The sequence below is a fragment of the Spinacia oleracea genome, chromosome 6 (assembly GCF_020520425.1).
Source record: "Spinacia oleracea cultivar Varoflay chromosome 6, BTI_SOV_V1, whole genome shotgun sequence".
Classification (NCBI taxonomy): domain Eukaryota; kingdom Viridiplantae; phylum Streptophyta; class Magnoliopsida; order Caryophyllales; family Amaranthaceae; genus Spinacia; species Spinacia oleracea.
The window spans coordinates 52,179,494-52,196,891 of NC_079492.1; the positions used below are offsets into that span (position 1 = coordinate 52,179,494).

The 17,398-nt window shown below is 35.6% G+C and overlaps 1 long non-coding RNA gene across 1 annotated transcript in view; it reads right to left on the reverse strand.

The window, feature by feature from the left end:
• Nucleotides 1-351: 351 nt before the first annotated feature.
• Nucleotides 352-17,398, reverse strand: part of LOC130463921 (uncharacterized) — a 30,452-nt gene continuing 13,405 nt past the window's right edge. The window contains exon 5 of the long non-coding RNA XR_008924135.1: nt 352-2,764. This is a non-coding gene — a long non-coding RNA (uncharacterized lncRNA). The remainder of the gene's footprint in view (nt 2,765-17,398) is intronic.

The window sequence follows — 17,398 nt, forward strand, 5'->3', positions numbered from 1 at the left end:
TATACAAACTCGGGTATACAGTGTGGTTAAGATTCACTTGTTTGATAAGTTCATATGATACATACTTCGTAATTGTTTGATTTTCATGTGGTTTGAAACATGGTAACAACTAGGCAGTCTCCCTGTATTAATTGGTATGATTGATCGTGATCTGATACAGTTGAATCATCACTGCTACTAACTGATATGATCATATAAGCATCTATTACCTAGCATAATTGTTTCTTTCTGTTCAGTCTGAAATTACTTGGAAAATATTTGATGTGAACTTGTGAAGAGGTCCTAATGATGGCACGATAATATGGCATATACTTAAACTAACTCAAGATGAGTGCTTCTATTCTAGTGATATATTACATGGATAATATGGCACATAGCTGCTCTAAAAGCTCGTACACATGTTATCTATAAGTAAATTCGAAGCATGATCCTATGGTGCAGGGTGAACCGGAAAGCAGACTACAGTTCGGGCAACAGCAGTTGAAAACAAGCAGCAGCATCAGTTCTGGAAGTAGTTCTGGCAGCAACAGTTGAAAACAAGCAGCAGCCTGTGTACTGATTTCATGGAGGATGAAGATATGCTTCACCTTATCCCCCAAACGAACAAGAGCCATCAGATCAAGAGGCAAATTCAGAGCGATCTAACGAGTCACAAAATCAAGCGACCCAAATGAAGAAAATGAACCCAAGAGGTCCTTCAAAATTAAAGGGTTGAAATCCATGCATGGGGTTCCAAGGGTGATTGAATGGGATGTTAGGTTATGACAAATATAAAACATATATTTCATGCGGAAAAAACATAATGCCAGGAATCCAAATTAATTGCCACATAGTCAATTAGCATAATCTAGGATACATACATGTGACGCGTGCCTTCCCTAGCTGCTCCCGAACCGAACAAGAACAAGTTTAGAACTCCAAGTGTCATCCCTCCGTAGATAGTCCACAGCACGTTCGGATCCGCCTTAGATTCAATTAATTAGAATATAGTCTAAGGTTTTAATGTTATTCGTACTTAATTATTTGACAAATTATTAAGCTTAGTTTAAACTTAAAACTATATGAATACTTGAGAATATTATGTATAAATTGTGATTATTCATCACATATTTATAGGGTGGGATTATCGGACTTAGAAATCCACTAGGATTCAATTTATCTAATTCAATTAGAATTAGACTTAAATTAAACCTTTGTTTTTAGTGTTTAGTTAAACGACTAACTCTAGTGAATTTAGTGAAATAATCTAACCGGACAAATCCTAAGCGCCTAAGAATTCGAAGCATGCACGAACACAACGAAACGCACGAACAACCCATAAGGGGCGCTGTCCGCGCGCGCGGCCCAGCAGCGTTGGCACGCGGCCCAAGCGTGGGCACTGCCAGCCTGCTGCCTCGCCTTGGCTGGCCTTGGCCTCGTCTTGCGCTTTGCTGGGCTTGCCTTGGTGGGGCGCGGGCTTGCTGCTTCGTTTTCTCGCTTTGCGCGGGCTATGCTAGGTGCAGGCCTAGCTTCGTGCTGGGCCTTGCGTCTAGCGAGCTCGTCCGATGTTTATTTCGTACGCCGCGCTTTCGATTCATTTTCCGATTCCGGAATTCATTTCCGATTCGAACAATATTTAATATTTCCAATTCCGAAATTAATTTCCGTTTCGAACAAATTTTTAATATTTCCGTTTCCGGAATTTATTTCCGATTCTGATAATATTTCTGATTCCGGTAATATTTCCGTTTCCGGCAATATTTTCGATTCCGGCAATATTTCCATTTCTGATAATATTTTCCGATACGTACCATGTTTCCGTTTCCGGCAACATCTATGACTTGGATAATATTTATATTTCCGATACGATCCATATTTCCGTTTCCGGCAATATCATCGTTTCCGTAGTATTCATAATTTGCCTTTTGACGATTTCAGCTCCCACTGGAACCGAGATCCGTCAATTCCGAATATCCATAAATGGAGTATTTAATTCACTTAAATAATTGATCCGTTCACGTACTATTTGTGTGACCCTACGGGTTCAGTCAAGAGTAAGTTGTGGATTAATATTATTAATTCCACTTGAACTGAAGTGGCCTCTAGCTAGGCATACAGTTCACTTGATCTCAATGAATTATTAACTTGCATAATTAATTAATACTGAACCGTATTTATTAGACTTAGCATTAAATGAATTATTTCCTTCATGGGATTGCTTCAACCGACCCATGGGAAAATGGGCAAAAGAATTCAAGAATCATATTGGCGAGATAAGCCGCACAAAAGTCTTAATAGTGACTAAAGATTGGGAAGACGTTTTGCTAGGAATAAAAGACACATTGTGGGAAGATGTCAAGGTAACCGGTTTTAATTATTTAGAATATGCCTTACGCGGTTATCTACGTATTTTGCTCATTTTCTAAAGCCTTTCTTTTTGTTTTTCTATTTCATTTTGTAACGCCCCGACTTCTAATCAATTTTATAAGTTAATTAATCTATAATTAGCAGCGGTATCCTAATTTAGTCGGTGTGTCACATGTCGTACCTCTCTATTCAGAGATACAAGGCGCATAATTCAATATTATTCAAAACTAAGATTAATGAAATAGAAGACTCATAATATTAACTAAATCGTCATAATACAAACCATAATAGTTCTTAGAATTAAAGCAAGAGTTTTAGTACAATAATTAACTATTAAAGCTAACTTATTCAACTTAAATAACCTTGCTTTAACGGATACGTCCTCACCACTAATCCATCCCGATGTCCTCTTCAGTACCTAAAACCAAAAGCAACATCATGAGCCGAGGCTCAGTAACAACTACCATAACAATGTAAATTCATTTCAATTCATTTTATTTGCAAACAGAAGGAGAGTAGAATATTGTAAAACCTTTTTGCAAATCATTTCATAAAATCTTTTGCAATTAAAGATAAACATACACTAGAGGAAAAAACATCATAAGTTGCACTTAAAATATGCTTATAGGTTGCCCTTTATAAGGGCAGCCTATGGCTGGGTCACTTTTGTAAAATTATCAAAAGTTATCCTTAACAAGGGCAACTTATAAGATTCACATAAGTGGCTCTTGTTTACAACAAGAGCAACTTATAAGCTTCACGTAAGTTGCTCTTGTTGCAAACAAGGGCAACTTTTGAGTTTTTTTTTTTAAAAAAAAAAAATCTGCAATATAATTCCTGATATTCTGCAATATAATTTCTGATTTTGCAATATAAAATTCTGCATTATAATTTATAGAATATTGTTTCACCAAACATCAGCTTGACATTCCTTTAAAATGATATAAATTTCAAATTTCCAATAATATTACCGAATTAATTCAAATGTAATTAATTAAATCAATAAATAACAAAGGAATGTAAGAGTCACGGATAACTACAAGCCTGCTCTATTTACACAATCGTTGTAGTATATAGCCCACTTGTCTCGAACTTCATCCAACTCCTCTTTGGTAAGGGCCCCTCTCTTGGAGTTTTGAAAACCTTTAAAAGAAAAACGTACATGCAAACCAATAAATTAAATTAGGTTTCATAAGAGCAAAAAGAAATTATATTGGTAGTGAAAACAACTTTCTGAGGTTACTAAGATTCATTTCAAGTTCATTATGCACATCTAAGGCTCATTTGGCTCGATATAGATCATATTTGGCCAAAAATGGCATTTTTGATCCCAACTACCAACAAACGAACCTATTTCCATATTCTAAATCTTTTTCATGATTCATATAATTAGTCATATATTTATAAGACTCATTTCAAGTTCGTTATGCACGCCTATGGGTCATTTGGGTCAATATAAGTCATTTATGGCCAAAAATGACATTTTCGATCCCAACTACCAACAAACGAACCTATTTCCATATTCTAAACGTTTTTCATGATTAGTTATATGATTATAAGACTCATTTCAAGTTCGTTATTGATAGAGGTATTTTCCGTCGTTGAATGAATACACCTTTATCAAACAATATTTATAAACACTTAACTAACCGTCTATATGAGCTATAGCGACAAGCATAGGGATCGTCCCAAGAGAATGAATATGTTTGACTTTTCAATCTAATGTGTTCAAAAGCTAGTTCGAATGGAAATTGAGTTTTTGTATGAATCTAATGAAATATAAACAAGTAAAGAAATTCTAGAGATTTCGGGAATCAGCAATGGAAGTTGAATTAGGGGAAGGACAAAGGTCAACACACATCGATTATGCAATGATTTGACATATAGGGGAAAAGAAACTATTGACGAGCTCGCCACCTCTCGGATAGAGCGCGCTAAGTCCTCTAATCTAAGAAAAGCCCTCGCATGATCCTAGGACTAGACAACTCGCAATTGAGACCTACTTTTCACATGCATCATAGAGATTCACAATCTCTTGCCAAATCAAGATGAAGCACTCCAATCAATCCTAATTAAACTAGCATTTGCAACTACTAATTCATTAGTCATGGAAATCCTATCATCAAATCAAATTTAATTACAACATCGACATGAATTTCCCTACAATTTCCCCAAATTCATTCCCAAGGCTTCAACCTAAATCTCTAGACTATGAACTACTCAATAAGCACGATTAATATCAAGATTAAACTAAAACTAATCCTAATCCTAATCCTAATCCTAATCCTAATCATGAAACTAATTGAATTAATTAAACTAATTGAATCAACAAAAATCAGAAAATTCAAATATCAAATTTGGGGGAAAAATCAAGAAAATTCAAAATATGAAACTAATTCTAGAATTCAACAATGAAATCAAAGCTTAAACGAAATTAATGAAGCATTTAAAGAATGAAAGAACCAAATTAAAAGAAAAGTAAGAATTATACCTTGAATTATATTGTTGAAATTGCATCAAAATTGAAGAACAAAACTCAAATGAAAGAGAAAAGAATCTGAAACTTAGAGTTTGAATCCACTAAGAATTGAAGAATTTGAAGCTAAGAATCTTAATCCTAACCTCTAATCTAAGCCCTAATCTAGCTAATTCTCTCTCTAGAATCTAAGCTAATTCTAATTATGAGTCTCTAAAAATGAAAATTACATGAAAAAAACTGACTCGAAACAATGCTGCGAATTTCTTTTTATAACTTCAAACCCGCGCAGCTGTGCGATCGAATAGAGGGTATGTTCTGTCGCACAAGGTTCAGTTCGGTCGCACACTTATACTTGTTCGGTCGCACAACAAAACTCAGCAGCTACTAAAAACATTCTGCCCATCTGTGCGCCCGAGCTCTGTACCACGACCACACGGCAGGGCCTGTTCGACCGCACAGCAAGGCTGTTCGACCGCACAGAGCTGTAGCTGCCAATTCTGTTGCGCGCTGCTGTTCTTGCGATGCATAGCTGCTATTCTTCTTGCTTATTGCTGATGTTCTTGTGATGCTCGAGTGCTGTTGTTCTTGCCTTGCTAACCCCCTTTTTTGCTGCTATCAAGACACTTCAAAGCTCGTGAATATGAGTCCACGAGGCTGCTGTAGTTGAGATGCTGCGGGGCTGTTTTGCGCACACTTTGTGAGCAGCAGCGAAGCTTAATCAACAGCAGCCAAGTAGATTGCTTCGTGTAGCTGCTGTTGCTGCTCGTGAGGTTGCTAATCTGTGCATTAGAAGCTCGTTGCTGCAAATTAATAAGCAATGTATAGCATGTTAGAAAATCGCAATACATGTTATTAAGAATAGAAAATCGTATTATTAATTCGCATCATAATTTTCCAAATCGTAAAATCATTTTAAACATCGTCAAGCATAGTGACACATTATAAACACATCAATGCTCAAAACGACCCTTACGCAATGAGAATGTGAATAAAAGGCACGTTTAAAGCAAAAACGACTAAAATCTACGCAAGACGAGAAAATATTGCGATTAATGCAAAAATGCGATAAACGAACTAAAAACGATAAAACTAAGAAAAAAAATAAAAAAATGCTAATAAAATGAACTAAAATCCTAAGCTAAGAGAGAAATAAATGTCGCTCATCAAACTCCCCCAGGCTAGAATGAGAAACGGGAAGGAGAATGAGCTTATTTATTAAAAATCAAATTTACGAAAATAAGAACTACAAGAATGCACACTAACTCACTTTCGTAGGAATCACGTTTTCATTTAAGCACATGTAAAAAGCTCTTTAAACCCCACAATCGCTCATGAGGGTGAGTGGGATGTCGCAAAGGTTTCCAAAGAGAACCACCCATAACTCTTCCAAAAACACAATCAAGGTAAGATCTAAAAGGAAAACAAACCAAGAAAAAGGGAAGAAAAGGAAAAGAAAATAAAAAAAAATAAAATAAAAGAAAAGAAAAGAAAGGAAAAGAATAGAAAGGAAAGTAAAAATAAAACTACAAAATTCAAGAAAAGGGCCTTTATTATGGAATGAGCACGAAAGAATGCTACTATTACTAACCAATAAACGAATGCACGCTAACCAATGTCCTAAGTCGAGTGAAGGATTCAAGTGTGAAGCAAAGAGAACTAAGGGTTTTCACTTATCTATTCCCCTTCAACCGATCTTACCGCGTCAAATCTCTAGACCCCATCCACCCTTAAGAATAGCTTCTCGTGACGCCGCGAAGACGCCGGAAAAGACAAGAACTGCAAGGGAGGAGAGAAGGTTATTCGACATCTTAGCATGACAATCCCATTCCATATATTTGACCAAATCCTCCCTCCACCGACAATGACTCAACTCAAAAGGGTCAAGAGGAATTTTTAGGGTGTATCGTATAGGCTAGGGGTAGGGCGTGGAACAAATTTGGAAATTGGTGCTCAATCCCAAAGTGAAGCGCGAAATGAACTTTACTCAAGCAAATCGAACCAAAACAAACTCATACCACTTATTTGAGGCACCCCCAAGCTTATTCAACAACAAAACTAAACTAAAACTCTTTTTGAACTTTTCTTGATTTGATTTTCTCCTTTTTTGTGTTTCAATTGAAACTTTTCTCATTGCCTTGTTTTTCTCTATTTTTGGCTTTTTCAAAACTTTCCTTTCTCCTTTTCCTTTTGCTTATGCTTCTTTATTCACTATATACAACATATTTCCCAAACTTTTCCATTCCAACCAATATCAATCATTCCTCATTATTGCATAATCATTCAAAACCATCAAGCAAAATAACTCAAAGCTTCACTATCACTTCTAAGGGTGAAAATAAAACAAAGGCTAATAGGCTTGTAATGAGCTTATACGAAATGAAGGGAAAATGCTCAAATGGCTAGCAAGGGGGCAAGTGTAAACAAAAATATATGAGAAAAATAGAAAATAAAGTCCTAAACTAATTAAAAAGAAAAATAGTCACCGAAAGAAATGCCTCTATCGTCCCCTAAAGTAGTTCGGTCGCGGTCTCGAGAAGGAACAAGTAAAATTCGGGATATGAGAATGTCAATGCCAAGGATCCATGCCACTCAATATATGTATACAATGTGTTTGGTTTAATATGAACATGATCCTCACCAATGGGAGAAAATACTACACTCTCCGGTTTCAAGTCACTAGAGAGATCGACACCGTCTTACCACAAACCAAGGGTTCAAGACTCATGCTACCCAAAGTTCTAACCGACTTCCTTAACACCAAAATCCTAGATTCGACCCAAGACATTGAAAACCGTGCAAACATCTACCGATTAGGAATAAAAGCATTCTAGCCTACAAGATCCATTTTTATTTGCCCAAATCAAGAATAAATCCTAAAAACTAGAAAAACTTGCCTTGACAAAGATCGAAAAAGGAAAAAGAAAGAAAAAGAAATAGAAAAGAAAATAAGAAAAATAAAGAAAATAAGGAAAATCAAAGACACTAATCAAGAAATATGCACAAAATCCAAAATATTCATAAAATCAAGCAATCCATCACATGGAGATCAAAGTAGCAATCCAAACAATAAAATCTTCCCCCAACCTTGAATTAGGCCATGTCTTCAAGGCCTAAAACGAAACTAGGAGGGGCACAGCTACCCATCCAACCAAATGCCCCACAAGAAATATGCCAGTCCCAAAGAATGCATGTGAGTTAGAAGGATATAACCGGTGATGACGTGGGGTGCAAGTCCCGCAAAGAACCGTAATAACGAACGAACTCACCAATAAGAATAACCGGGCACGGCAAAGGTGAATGCAAAGATTTCCACATCAAGAAAGCTTGAGGCACAAAAACTTCAAAAATCAAGAAAAATTAGTATACATGGGCCAAATGGCCAAAACCCACGGGTTGCCTCCCGAGAAGAGCTCTTTTTACGTCATTAGCTTGACGCCTTTTACCTCTTGTAAATACCCCGACAATGATCGCAATAGTTTGTCATATGCAATGGCAAACATATCCAAGAGTAACAAGTAGGCAAGATTCAATTGAGAAGCAAGCACAAAGTAGAATGCAACTCTATGCCTACGGGGTGTGGGGAACTAAAAATAAGAAAAATCAAAATGAAAAACAAAAAAAATACTCCCTTGTTCTTGCTCCTTTGAGGAAGGAAAATCATTAGGATCAATAGAGGAAAAAGAATCCTCAAGCGGTGGGAGTTGGGATAAAAAGGGAAAAGAGATGGGAAATGAAGGATAAATGTTGAGTTCCTTCTTTCGGAATGGGGAATGAGGGAAGGGAGTGGGAACAAAAGTTTCACAAATAATTTCTCTCACATCACAAAGAGCACAAGAAATCTCAACATAGGATCCGTCATTCACTTTTAAAAGTTTTTGGTTGGCACATTCACTTTCATCCTCAATTTGAATCGACTTAAGCACTTCAAGGCAAAAAGGAGCAAATAGATTTTCATCACCATCATCAAGGCATTCACTCAAAGAGGAACGAGTAGGAACAAACTCTTCAATACTCAACTCCTCAATGTCTTGTATCATAGGTGGCAATATAGCCTCAAACTCATCTCTTCTCCGCGAAACATCCTTAATAGATTCTTGCATTAGGTTAGAGATTCCCAAAAGCCTTTTACAACTTATTGGGACATGACCTCAAATAAATTCAAACTAGAATCTATTCTTTACACTTCTTGAATTTCAAGATACTTCATGAAAAGGAGCATCTCAAACAATTATTTGGGAGATTCAACTTTCAAAGAGCTTAGGAAATTATCATGGAGATAGAGAAGATCATCAAGTGTAATCGATTCACCATTTTGAGAAACAAAGGAATTTTCCATTTTTTTGGTTTTAAAAAAAAAAGAAAATGAAAAATGAACTAGACTAGAGAACTAGAAAGAAAAATCAAACAATGATGCCATTCCCCGGCAACGGCGCCATTTTGATAGAGGTATTTTCCGTCGTTGAATGAATACACCTTTATCAAACAATATTTATAAACACTTAACTAACCGGCTATATGAGCTATAGTGGCAATCATAGGGATCGTCCCAAGAGAATGAATATGTTTGACTTTTCAATCTAATGTGTTCAAAAGCTAGTTCGAATGGAAAATGAGTTTTTGTATGAATCTAATGAAAGCAAGAAAAGTATGAAATATGAACAAGTAAAGAAATTCTAGAGATTTCGGGAATCGGCAATGGAAGTTGAATTAGGGGAAGGACAAAGGTCAACACACATCGATTATGCAATGACTTGACATATAGGGGAAAAGAAACAATTGACGAGCTCGCCACCTCTCGGATAGAGCGCGATAAGTCCTCTAATCTAAGAAAAGCCCTCGCATGATCCTAGGACTAGACAACTCGCAATTGAGACCTACTTTTCACATGCATCATAGAGATTCACAATCTCTTGCCAAATCAAGATGAAGCACTCCAATCAATCCTAATTAAACTAGAATTTGCAACTACTAATTTATTAGTCATGGAAATCCTATCATCAAATCAAATTTAATTACAACATCAACATGAATTTCCCTACAATTTCCCCAAATTCATTCCCAAGGCTTCAACCTAAATCTTTAGACTATGAACTACTCAATAAGCATGATTAATATCAAGATTAAACTAAAACTAATCCTAACCTTGAAACTAATTGAATTAGTGAAACTAATTGAATCAACAAAAATCAGAAAATTCAAATATCAAAATTGGGGGAAAAATCAAGAAAATTCAAAATACGAAACTAATTCTAGAATTCAACAATGAAATCAAAGCTTAAACGAAATTAATGAAGCATTTAAAGAATGAAAGAACAAATTAAACAGAAAAGTAAGAATTATACCTTGAATTGTTGAAATTGCATCAAAATTGAAGAACAAAACTCAAATGAAAGAGAAAAGAAATCTGAAATTTAGAGTTTGAATCCACTAAGAATTGGAGAATTTGAAGTTAAGAATCCTAATCCTAACCTCCAATCTAAGCCCTAATCTAAGTCTCTCTCTAGAATCTAAGCTAATTCTAATTATGAGTCTCTAAAAATGAAAATGACATCAAAAAACTGACTCGAAACAATGCTGCGAATTTCTTTTTATAACTTCAAACCCGCGCAGCTATGCGATCGAATATAGGGTATGTTCTGTCGCACAAGGTTCAGTTCGGTCGCACACCTATACTTGTTCGATTGCACAACAAAACTCAGCAGCTACTGTAAACATTCTGCCCAACTGTGCGCCCGAGCTCTGTACCACGACCGCACAGCAGGGCTTGTTCGACCGCACTGCAAGGTTGTTCCACCACACAGAGTTGTACGTGCCAATTCTGTTGCGCGCTGCTGTTCTTGCGATGCATAGCTGCTATTCTGCTTGCTTATTGCTGCTGTTCTTGTGATGCTCGAGTGCTGTTGTTCTGGCCTTACTAACCCCCTTTGTTGCTGCTATCAAGACATTTCAAAGCTCATGAATATGAGTCCACGAGGCTGTTGTAGTTGAGATGATGAGGGGCTGTTTTGCGCGCACTTTGTGAGCAGCAGCGAAGCTTAATCAACAGCAGCTAAGTAGATTGCTTCGTGTAGCTGATGTTGTTGCTCGTGAGGTTGCTAATCTGTGCATTAGAAGCTCGTCGCTGCAAATTAATAAGCAACGTATAGCATGTTAGAAAATCGCAATACATGTTATTAAGAATAGAAAATCGTATTATTAATTCGCATCACAATTTTCCAAATCGTAAAATCATTTTAAACATCGTCAAGCATAGTGACACATTATAAATACGTCAATGCTCAAAACGACCCTTACGCAATGAATATGCGAATAAAAGGCACGTTTAAAGCAAAAAGGACTAAAATCTACGGAAGACAAGAAAAATATTACGATTAATTCAAAAATGCGATAAACGAACTAAAAACGATAAAAATAAACAAAAATAATAATAAAATGCTAATAAAATGAACTAAAATCCTAAGTTAAGAGCGACATAAATGTCGCTAATCAGTTGTGCACGCCTATGGGTCATTTGGGTCGATATAGGTCATTTATGGACAAAAATAGCATTTTCGATCCCAACTACCAACAAACGAACCTCTTTCCACATTCTAATCCTTTTTCATGATTCATATGATTAGTTATATGTTTATGAAACTCATTTCAAATTCGTTATGCACGCCTATGGGTCATTTGGGTCGATATAGGTCATTTATGGCCAAAAATGGCATTTTCGATCCCAACTACCAACAAACGAACCTATTTCCACATTCTAGACCTTTTTAATGATTCATATGATTAGTTATATGATTATGAAACTCATTTCAAGTTCGTTATGAACACCTATGGTTCATTTGGGTTGACATAAAAATGGCATTTTCGATCCCAACTATCAACAAACGAACTTATATTCAAATTCTAAACCTTTTACATGATTCATATGATTAGTTATATGTTTATAAGACTCATTCCAAGTTCTTTATGCACGCCTATGGGTCATTTGGGTCGATATAGGTCATTTATGGCCAAAAATGGCATTTTCGATACCAACTACCAACAAACGAACTTATATTCATATTCTAAACCTTTTTCCTGATTCATAAGATTAGTTATATGTTTATAAGACTCATTTCAAGTTCGTTATGCACGCCTATGGTTCATTTGGGTCGATATAGGTCATTTATGGCCAAAAATGGCATTTTCGATCTCAACTGTCAACATACGAACTTATATTCAAATTCTAAACCTTTTTCATGATTCATATGATTAGTTATATGTTTATAAGACTCATTTCATGTTCGTTATGCACGCCTATGGGTCATTTGGGTCAATATAGGTCATTTATGGCCAAAAATGGCATTTTCGATCCCAACTACCAACAAACGAACCTATTTCCATATTCTAAATGTTTTTCATGATTCATATGATTATCAATATGTTTATAAGACTCATTTCAAGTTCGTTATGAACGCCTATAGGTCATTTGGGTCGATATAGGTCATTTATGGCCAAAAATGGCATTTTCTATCCCAACTGCCAACAAACGAACTTATATTCAAATTCTAAACCTTTCTCATGATTCATATGATTAGTTATATGTTTATAAGACTCATTTCAAGTTCGTTATGCACGCCTATGGTTCATTTGGGTCGATATAGGTCATTTATGGCAAAAAGTGGCATTTTCGATCCCAACTATCAACAAACGAACTTATATTCAAATTCTAAACCTTTTTCATGATTAATATGATTAGTTATATGTTTGTAAGACTCATTTCAAGTTCGTTATGCACGCCTATGGGTTATTTAGGTCGATATAGGTCATTTATGGCCAAAAATGGAATTTCCGATCCCCACTACCAACAAACGAACCTATTTCCATATTCTAAACGTTTTTCATGATTCATATGATTAGTTATATGATTGTAAGACTCATTTCAAGTTCGTTATGCACGCCTATGGGTCATTTGGGTCGATATAGGTCATTTATGGCCAAAAATGGCATTTTCGATCCCAACTACCAACATCGAACCTATTTCCAAATTCTAAACTTTTTTAATGATTCATATGATTAGTTATATGATTATAAAACTCTTTTCAAGCTCTTTATGCACGCCTATGGTTCATTTGGGTTGATATAGGTCATTTATGGCCAAAAGTGGCATTTTCGATCCCAAATATCAACAAATGAACCTAAGAACACTTTCTAAATCGTTTTTATGTTTAATATTCTTAGTTAGAGGTTTTTAAGATTCATTTCAAGTTCGTTACGCCTATGGGTCATTTGGGTCGATATAGGTCATTTATAGCCAAAAATGGCATTTTCGATCCCAACTACCAACAAACGAACTTATATTCAAATTCTAAACCTTTTTCATGATTTATATGGTTAGTTATATGTTTATGTCAACCAAACAACTAGACAATCTATAAATTCCCATGAATTTCAAATTCCCCCATTTTTAGATGTCAACCAAACAACCCCTTATACTTTGTGTTTTTCCTTAGTTAATTCTATTTTTATTAAAGATGCAGACGAAGTATTATCTGAATTATTTCTAATCAATTTTCCTTTTTTTGTTTTGTAACTGAAGTAATAGTTAATACCACTTGCATTAAATTTCAAGCAAACTTATTTTTCATCATAGCATTTCAGCCAGGAAGCATACTATGAATAAGTACACAGAAAGAAAGTACAACAAAAGTCTAACCTGGATAATAATAACTGTAATAGCTAGCAGGTGGATTATACACATCTTTCACTACAAGAAAAAAGGGCTTTCGTGGTGATTATTTTAGCCTTTAGTAGCGAATATATTCGCTACGAAAACATTCCCCAACAATTAGCTATTCGAGGCGGTAGCCACCGTTGTTGTAGCCTTTAGTAGCGATTATTACATTCAATGGGGTAGACCAAAACAATCGATACGAAATACTATGTATAATAGTATCGATTATTGTAGCGATTATAATCGCTATAATTCCCTAATTTCACATACCAAATACATTAGTTTTAGCGCCAAAAGAATCGATGGTGTTGGTAGTTATAGTAGCGAATGCAATAGACGCTATTAGATACCTATCGTATCGATTATAATCACTACTATAGGTTACTTATTGTTGCAAATTTAAGTGATACTATTAATTCGTAATTGATACATTTGCTAAGATAACAATCCAAATTGACAGTCTATAGCGGCGATTATAATCGCCACAAAAAGAACTATGTTATTTTACGGTAGAATTTAGTATGTTATAATGGCCTGTCAAAAGTTTCCATTATCAAGCATATTGACGAAAATAATAAATTTAAAATGCTTGATAATTGCAAGAAGAAAATAATATTATAAATAAGTAAATCATATGGAGTAAGTCATAAGTTATTACATAGGTGATAAAAAGTTGTCTAATAATCTAAAAGACTTATAACTATTTAACTACTACAATGATAACGAAACAACTAATATATTATTCGATTACATGAGGTGCTTTTCAAAATGAGCTCAACTTCACCGTTTTCCACATGAGTTATCTGCGCGTAAAAAAAATGCACGATAATTAATATCAGTAAAAAAAAAGTCATAGCTAAGTCTATTGTCTATGGAATTAGTAGAAACAACAACAATCAACATACCCACTACAAACGAAAGCCAAAAAAGAGAGCTAACAAAACACACAACCAAACGCACAAGTAAGAACAACTTAACAAGTTAACTATGACATTAGAGTTGCAGCAAGCACCAACAGTTGCAGCAATCCCATGCCAAGGACCAACAGATAGCTTTGTGGGGTTTGAAAACTATGAGCCTTATCCTTTTGTAAACTTAAGCAGTTTGGCAAATTACAACAATTTAGGAATCTATGTGAAATAACAAGTAGGCCGGACTACTCACGACAACTCAACATAGGATAAGCTAACATGCAGGATATAACTGCACACAACAAATTATGTAATTATCTCATCCCTTTCTCCGAGTTAATGATTCAAGCATCACTAAATATAAGCACAAATACTTCTGCTTCATTTAAAAATAGTTGCCAACTCTTGTGATAAACAACGCTCTGTAATTATATAGGTAAATTGGATCAACCTCACCAAGTTATTGCTGGGATACCATTCATGCATATGATAAACAGTATAGAGGCTTGCAGGAATTGAGCCCTTTAAGTATTCTTGCTCTAAAGGGTGCTCTAAATTCATACTAGAAGAAATCCTTATTGATGGATGACTAATAATTTCCCAACTGCTTATTAAGCATTTCAGACACAGATGTGCTACAGAGACACCAAGGCTATACCAGCAAGCATTTCAGTTATGGATTAACAACCAACAACAAAAAAATAAAGTATAAGTAAACAATTCTTACCGCCTGTATGCGTTGCTACCTAAGCTTAGCATTTAATGACCCCCATGTATCGTACTCTAGAGGCTGTTTTGATGAATCTAGCTGCAGAGGCTTGCAGATTGTCTGTTCATTTTTTTTCGATGTACCTTGCTTCAACTTCTCTATTGGACGAATTTGTGGGCTTATTTAGTTGGAGAGAAAACCGGTGAATGAACTGGTACACCCAGAAGGGAAGCCCAATATCGTGCTGCAGAGGCTGCTTTGATGAATCTAGCTGGTATAATTTCCTGGAAAAAAAACCCCAACTAATTTATTTGGTTTAGCAGCAGTTTCTTTACCACCCTGGTTCTTATTCAATTTGGGGTCCTAGTGGTAAATATCTACTGAGCACACGAGGGTCGTAAAGAGACTGTTGTTGACAGAGGAAGCATTTGACAATTGGGTGATTGAATCACCTTATCCTTATTTTCAATATGATACAGACAACAATCAAATTGGTCATTGACAGTTAGTTATACAAGAATCAGCTAAGGAATCTATATCGAAACGATCACAACTCTGAATTCTTAAACCAGATATCATAGTTGCTTCATTTAGAACAAAATAACTGACATAAACATGTGTAATCTACAATCAAATTAAGGAACCGAATGGATCTTCCAACATCTAACAAATTTGGGGACTTGCTCAAAATTACTTTAACTTCTCCCTTATCAAAATATATGAAGTACATACATGGATACATAAGACAATAGGACTTACTCTTCTATGGAGGATGGCAATGTCAGCTTGGGAATCTTCAATGGACTGACTTCCACATTCAGTACAACGGACATTGTGACTAATGTTTCTTGCTTTGGCATCAACGATTTGCTGTTTTTTCCTGCATCCTCCTCATTCGCCATTTCTGAATAAAGAACAGAAAGAAAAGACATATTTAAATAAAATAACGATAGCCACATTTCTCAATACTCACGCTTAATCATTTTTGTTAGGAATCAATGCATTTTCATCAATCCACTAATACAAAACTTTCATTTTCAAGACTTGCATTTAGCTATCAGTTTGCGACCACATATTTATTCCCCAAAACCCACACCCAAGAAATAGAAAAAGGGGAGAAAAGAAAGTTGGGCGAATGAATTTCTAACTTCATGCAGATGAAAGTGTCAAAAAGAAACATAGCTAAGAACACAACCACAAGAATACAGTTCTACCAGACAAATGGGGAAAAAACCAATATCTGGGACAAGTGAAGCAATACTTTAACAGATAACAATGTTCCTTCTGGGTATACAAGCACAAACAGGCAGGAATTGCCTTAACTAGACAGTAGTAATTTCAAGAAATCACTCAAGAATATAATGTTATCCTCAAGGGATGTGAAGCACTCCAAAATCAAAGAATAAGACAGCACACTAAATCCTATAGGTCAAATGACTCCTAAGATGGCAGATAAAAGCTACCATATACCGCAAAGAGAAGCTATTCATGATTTTAAAATATAGAAGAGCTAGTCATGATTTTAAAATAGAGAAACCGCTGAAATTTTGAGAACAGAATCTACTTTCCAAGACAACTAAACATTTGACCACAGATTATATAATGTTATAACAGAATGACAGTCGTGATTCAAAAGTGAACTCCAGAAGATGAGGCTGAGCAAGGTCAGGCTCTAAAGTTCCCCGGTGTATATTCTGCGACCACAGATTTATTCCCCAAAACCCACACCCAAGAAATAGAAAAAGGGGAGAAAATAAAGTTGGGCGAAACTTGTTTTTTGAGAACTTAATAGCGCACAAGGCCTAAGCATCCTTAAGAAATATTATAAATTGGTCCTAGCCAAGGAATTTGGGTTTTCGACAATACCTACATATCATGGAAATCCCTTCCTGCATGAGGACTGGCCTCAATAAAGCATGCAAAAAGTGTCTGAAATCACACTTATCTCCAACCTTATAGAAGCTGTGACACTACATCAGATGGGGTAATCAGCTCCCTTTGTTGGATCAGCAAGGATGTTGCACGTTTGGTGTCAAGCATCATCAACTGGACAACCTGTGATGAACAAAAGAAAGCTTTCAGTGAGCAATATGCAAAGGTCTAAGGAACTATGACTACCAAATCAAGCATAAATTTGCAGGTGAATGTCCACTAAACAGATAGGGTGCAGTTACAAAAACATTGATGTCTTCCAACGCAAAAAGACAATCATAACCAAACAAACCACACTATAGGACTCGAAATCA